Raw genomic sequence first — 7,274 nt, 5'->3', positions numbered from 1 at the left:
ATAAAATCCATGCCTATTTTATCCCACTTCCATTCAGGTATCGGCAATGGTTGTAGCAATCCTGCTGGCTTCTGATGCTCTGCCTTCACTCTCTGACACACATCACAAACTGCTACATATTCTGCAATATCCTTCTTCATTCCGGTCCACCAGAAAGTATTCTTCAAATCCAAATACATCTTGGTATTCCCTGGGTGAATCGAGTACGGTGAATCATGGGCTTCTTGCAAAATCAACTTCCTGATCTCCGGATCATTTGGCACATATACGCGGTCCTCAAACCATAAGGTATCGTGCTCATCCTCACGAAATCCCTTGGCTTTACCTTTGCTCATCTTATCCTTTATCTCTTCAATCTCCTTGTCTGTCTTCTGAGCTTCTCTGATCCTTTCCATCAAGGTAGACTGAATCTCCAATGTCGCTAAATAGCCTCTTGGGACTATCTCCAAACATAGCTCGCGAAGGTCCTCGGCTAACTCCTGAGGTAACTCTCTTGTCATGAGGTTGTTGACATGACTCTTGCGGCTCAACGCGTCTGCTACTACGTTAGCCTTTCCAGGGTGATAATGCAATCTCATATCATAATCTTTAATGAGCTCCAACCATCTCCTCTGTCTGAGATTTAACTCCTTCTGCGTGAAAATATACTTCAAACTCTTGTGATCCGTATACACCTCACAATGGTTTCCGATGAGAAAATGTCTCCATGTCTTCAATGCATGCACCACGGCTGCTAACTCCAAATCATGCGTAGCATAATTCTTCTCATGGGGTTTAAGTTGTCGTGAAGCATATGACACAACTCTTCCTTCCTGCATAAGCACTGCTCCAAGTCCTCGACGAGAAGCGTCGCAATAAACTTCATAATCCTTGCGTTGATCTGGCAGAATCAACACTGGTGATGTAACCAATCGTTCCTTCAACTCTTGGAAACTAGCTTCACATTCCTCAGTCCAATTGAACTTGGTGTCCTTCTTCAATAGCTCAGTCATGGGCTTAGCAATCTTCGAGAAATTCTCGATGAATCTCCGGTAGTATCCTGCAAGTCCAAGAAAACTCCGAATTTCTCCAACTGTCTTGGGTGATTCCCAACTTGTCACTGTGTCAACCTTGGCAGGGTCCACTGCTATTCCTTCTCCAGAAATAACATGTCCAAGGAATCCAACTTCCTTCAGCCAAAATTCACACTTGCTGAACTTGGCGTATAACTGATATTCTCTGAGCTTCTCAAGTACCAATCGTAAATGCTCCTCATGCTCTTCCTCATCCTTGGAAAAGATTAAAATATCATCAATGAACACCACGATGAACTTATCCAAAAACTCCATAAACACTTTGTTCATCAGGTTCATGAAATAGGCAGGTGCGTTAGTCAGACCAAATGACATAACGGTATACTCATACAATCCATATCTTGTGGTAAATGCCGTCTTGGGTATATCCTGCTCTCAAATCTTTAACTGATGGTATCCTGATCGTAGATCGATCTTGGAAAATACTTTAGCTCCTTGTAGGCGGTCAAACAAATCATTGATCATCGGCAGTGGGTACTTGTTTTTGATGGTCACTTCATTCAATCCACGGTAATCAACAACCATCCTCAGCGATCCATCTTTCTTCTCCACTAGAAGTACTGGTGATCCCCAAGGTGACGAACTTGGGCGAATATAGCCTTTATCCAGTAACTCCTTGATCTTCTTCTTAATTTCCTCCAAATCCTTTGCGGGCATCCTGTACGGTCTCTTAGATATTGGGCCTGTGCCTGGCAAAAGTTCAATCAAGAACTCAATGTCTCTATCTGGTGGCATGCCTGGCAACTCTTCTGGAAATACATCCGGATAATCCTTCACCACTGGTACTTCCTCCTGTACAACTCCTGATAAGGAATTCACTTGAGTCCTCTTCGGCATATGCCGGGATACATACTTGATCCTTTTTCCTTCCGGGGTGGTAAGCAAAATCGTCTTGCTGGCACAATCGATGTTTCCTCCATACAACGATAGCCAATCCATTTCCAAAATCACATCCAAACCTTGCGACTCCAAAACTATGAGGTCTGAGGGGAAAACATGCCTTCCAATGGCCAATGGTAACTGAAAACATCCTTGGGTTGCCATATACTCTGCTCCTGGCGAGGTTACTAACATAGGGGTTCTGAGAACTTTGGTGGACATCTTAAACTTATTCACAAATCCCCTTGATATGTATGAATGCGATGCACCAGTATCGAAAAGAACGGTTGCAGTAAATGACTTAACCAAAAACTTACCTATTACTGCATCAGGCTGAGCTTCAACCTCCTCCACGCTCACGTGGTTCACATGTCCCTTATTGAACGGGTTCGGCTTCTTCCCAGAGCTTCCATTGCCATTTCCATTTTGGGCTTCAGGACATTCATTGGCATAATGTCCATTCTTCTGGCACTTAAAACAAGTGACTTGGCTCAGGTCCCTCTTGGCTGGGGTAGATGGGTTGGTGCGGTTCTGTCCGTTGCTTCCTCCATTCCCATTACCATTTTTAGAGCCATTATGGTTGTGCGAACTACCTCCTCCATGGGTATGCTGAAACTGTCCTCCCGGCTTCGGGGTAAATCGTGGCTTCTGCTGAGTTCCGGAATTATACTTCCCTTGTCCATACTTCCTCTTACGGTTTTCAATCTGCTGTTGCTTTCCTTCAATCATGAGAGCTCTATCTACCAGCTCCTGGTAGTTGTTGAAGGTTGCTACCATCAACTGCATACTCAGCTCATCATTCAGTCCTTCCAAAAACTTCTCCTGCTTGGCTGCATCTGTAGCAACGTCATCTGGTGCATAACGTGCTAACTTACTGAATTCCTCAACATACTGGCCTACGGTGCGTCCTCCTTGGCGTAGGTTGCGAAACTCACGCTTCTTCATAGCCATAGCTCCTGCTGAAACATGAGCTGTACGAAAAGCTTGCTGAAACTGGTCCCATGTGACAGTGTCAATAGGGTGCGTGGCTGTATAATTCTCCCACCATGATGTCGCGGGTCCATCAAGCTGATGTGCGGCAAAATGCACTCTTTCCGCATCTGTGCATCCTGCAGTGGTCAACTCCCTTCCAACTTTGCGGAGCCAATCATCTGCAACAATCGGCTCGGTGCTACTGGAAAACACCGGCGGGTTTATCCTTAAGAAACGGGCTAAGTGATCAACAGGTGGTGGTGGCGGTGGGTTGTTGTTGTTGTTGTTGCCTTGGTTCTGCACTAACACTTGCATCAGGGCATTCTGTTGCTGAATCAACTGGGTGATCTCTGGTGGGAAAACAAATCCGGTGTCGCGTCTCGGAGGCATCTGATAGGTTTAGAAAAGATGAGAGTTAAGAATAGAATGAGGTCTAGAGAGAAAACACTACCCATATGCTCATGAGACAAACACAATCAATATCACTCAATCAATCCAAACAAGGCAAAACACTCGATCTAACTAGCGTTACAAAGTGCTTGAACTATACTATTTAATGGGGGAAACTACTACTGATATGGTGGTCTAATAAAATAATTCTAATCCGTTGAAGACTCCATGATGTCTGCTCCAGCTTCATCAACCCAGTCATCTTGACTTGGTTCCGAGTCGGTGTCGTCGATGATGATGTAGTTATCCGGACAAGTGCATTCGTCGACTTTTGCTTTTGGCACTGGATTTCCCATGAATACTCCAATCTTCTTCTCCAGATCATCATTCTTCCCTACTAGTGCGTTGATCTCCTCCAAATAATCTTCGCGTGTAGCTTTGAGTTCTTCTTGGAGCTCCTTGATCTTGGTTAATGCCTTCTTCAGTTCTTCCTTGTCTGTGCACATCTGGTTCTCTTGGCGACGAATATGTTGGTTCTGCTCCTGGATGAAAGCTGCAATTGATCCATCCTTCTTGGTTCTGATCATCTCCCATTGCGCGTCTCGGCGTCCACAAATTTGGTAAATTGTATCCTTAAGCTCCTGGTGATAGACTTCTCCAATGCGTCCCATGGCGATGTGTGCGGCCATGCTCTTCCCTAAACTCCAGGTTGGTGCTTCAAAAACCAATCTTATGGGTTCAGTAACTGGCACAAACGTCCTTCCTGGAATGTGAACTTGAATCTTCCAGCTCTCCTCTTCAGGTAATGTGGCGTTGTAGGTTCCGGTGATGCTTGGTATTCCTATGTTCAAGTACTTGGTGACTTCCTTCAAGTGTCGACCAAACGGCGTGTCTTCATCTGGTTGCATGAACTTGCTCCTTGCATTCGCCATTCCTAAAAGAGTAGAAAGTGGAGAGGGGTCAGAAATGAGAAGAGAGAAACTTTCTAGGGCTTAAGCTTAGTGGTCGTGTCCTATAGTCAGCGTGTGCCCTGATACCAACTTTGTAGCGACCAGACCTCAAATGGTCTGTGCTGCTGTGCACCAGTGTCATCCCTGGATCAGTAATGCTGACACGCACAGTACAAATGGAGGATTTATAACAGAGTAGCAATCACACACTTATTACATCGAATATCTCCAAAGAGAATAAGTATGATAAACATGGCTTAAGGCCATGTAATAACGATAACAGCGGAAGACTTGGAAGATAAGCGAGTCCATCAACTCCAGCGGCATCACTGAGTATAAGACCACGACCTAAGGCACCTTACTCGTCGTCTGAAAAGTCTGCAACATGAAACGTTGCAGCCCAAAAACGGGTCAGCACATAGAATATGCTGGCAATGTAACACACAGAGAATAATGAACAATAATAATGCTATACTACATGCATATATGGCAGGTGGAAAGCTCTATGGTTACAGTTTTGCGAAAAGCCAATTTTATCCTACTTCAAAGGAATAAATTTTATTTAACTATCATGGTGGTTGTGAAACATTGAGATGGTTGACAGCATCTCAATCCCAATTAAATTTCATCAATAACCCAACAAAATTAATTAGAAGTAACATAGTGATGAGATTCACATGATAATCCAAGTACTAGATACTCAAGTTGTCCATAACCGGGGACACGGCTAACCATGATTAGTTTGTACACTCTGCAGAGGTTTGTGCACTTTTCCCCACAAGACTCGATCCCCTCCGTTGGATTACTCACACTACATGGTGTTTGAGTAACGGATGACCGAGACACAGTCTTTCAGAGGTGTGTGCACCTTACGTATGGGTAGACAGTTACACCTACTTTCCCTTACATCTGCTAGTCTACCACTGTAAGAGTTCACACAACTTAGTCAACTATGCTAGAGCCCATAATAGCTTGCGGCTGCACACGGAAGTTTCTAGCATGAATAATCTCATGATCCCTTTGAACCTGGGTGGCGGTCCAAAAGAAAAACAGGCAATCCCGGAATACCCAGGTACCTCAATCCACCCAGATGTGAGTTTTAGTTGCCACCTTAAGTAAACCATTAATTAACAATCTCACATCTGTCATGGAAATCTCTCAAACCCAATCCACGTCTACGAGCATAGCATGGCAATATAATAGCAAACGTAGAAGTAACTCCCAAGGGTTTGATAAGAAAACAGGTAATAGGTACTACCTCAACTACTTCCCAATACCCACAATTTAATTAGACCCTAATCATGCAATTGTTTGAGGAATAGATCTAATGCAATAAAAACTGGGTATGGAAGGTATATGATCAAAGTGTTACTTGCCTTGCTGATGATCCGCAAAACCTAGCGATTCGAAGTAACAAGCGGCACACTCCGGGTACTCTATCGCAAACAAACAAGCATACAATCAGTACTCATCTAATGCACAGGTAAAACTCGAATGAAAGATCCAACCAGAAAGTTCAACTTAAGAACTCCGGTTTGCAAAAAGAATCAACTCGAAAGAAGCAACGAAAGTCAAACTGCGAAAGAAAGAAGCTTCGTTTACTAATCTGGATCTAGGTCAAATTTTACTGTAGCAAAATCTTGTTTGAGTAGGTTAAACGGAAAGAGAATTTCGAGACGAAACTCTAGGCGCTTGAATCGCCTGATTCCGATAAACGAGCGAGAAGTTAAACAGAAACGAAGATTCGATCAGAAATCGAATCTGAGAAAAATAGCGGAAAAATCCGACGAAAAAGAAAAACGGACGAACGGTTAAAGAACGGACGTTCGTTAACAGAGAAAAACCGATGAACGCGTTCGTTAAAACGAACGGTTCGGTGAACGCTCGCAAAATAACAAAACCGAAAAAAACCGATCTAGGGTTTTTTTAAACGAAGGGCTTTTTTTTAAAGAAAACCGGCAACGAACGAGGCAGCGAGGCAGTACCTCGTCGGAACGGCTCCGGTGGGGTGCGGGGTGCGGTGGGGTGCGGGGGCTCGGGGGAGGGCGAGGGGCGGCGGCAAACGGTGGCGGCGGCGGCTCCCGTGCGGGCGGCGGCGGCGGCAAGTGCGGCAGCGGCGGCTCGGCGAGTGCGGCGGCGGCGGGCGAGGTGAGGGGAGAGAAGAGAGGGCGGGTATATAAAGGGGGGGTGCTCCGGTGGCTTGGGGAAGGGGGCGGGCGAGCGGGGTGGCTCCCGTGTCCATGGCGGACACGGCGGCGCGGCGGCGTGCTGGGGAAGGAGATCCCGCGGGCGGCTGGGCCTCAGCTGGGCTCGGCCCGGCGGGCGCGCGCGTTTTTTTATACGTTCCGCGGAAAAATTCGTAGAAAAATAAATAAAAGTCAGAAAAATATAAAATAAATTTTCCCCGTCTAGTTTGAAAATCTAGAATAGGGTGAACATTTTTTTAACACAAAATAAATATTTTGAAAACATGCAATATTTTTAATGCAATAAAAATTGCAAATAAAATCCAAATAAATTCCAATAAATGATTTTAACATTTTTCCTCCAGTATTTCAACTGTTTTGGAGAAGTCATATTTTCTCCTCTCGTTTATTTTTAAAATGAAATATTTTTCCGTAGAGAAAATAATTAAAACCAAAACCTCGTCTTATTATTTGATGAAAATCAAATATGAAAATTCGAGAAAATCCCCAACTCTCTTCGAGGGTCCTTGAGTTGCTTAGGATTTATCGAGGATTTGTCAAAATGCAATAAAATATGATATGCAATGATGATCTATGTATAACATACCAAATTGAAAATTTGGGATGTTACAGTTCGGACACCGGAAAGGTTTCGGAATGGTTCGGGCATTTTTCGGAGTACTGGGAGGTTACCGGAACCCCCCGGGAGAAGTAGTGGGCCTTAATGGGCTTTAGTGGAAAGGAGAGAAGGGCCGCAGGGTGGCCGCGTGCCCCCTCCATGGCAGGTATGAATTCGACTAGGAGGGGCCGGCGCCCCCTCTTTC

This window comes from Aegilops tauschii, chromosome 2 (genome assembly GCF_002575655.3).
Source record: "Aegilops tauschii subsp. strangulata cultivar AL8/78 chromosome 2, Aet v6.0, whole genome shotgun sequence".
In the NCBI taxonomy this organism is placed as follows: domain Eukaryota; kingdom Viridiplantae; phylum Streptophyta; class Magnoliopsida; order Poales; family Poaceae; genus Aegilops; species Aegilops tauschii.
This window is presented reverse-complemented; position numbering follows the sequence as displayed.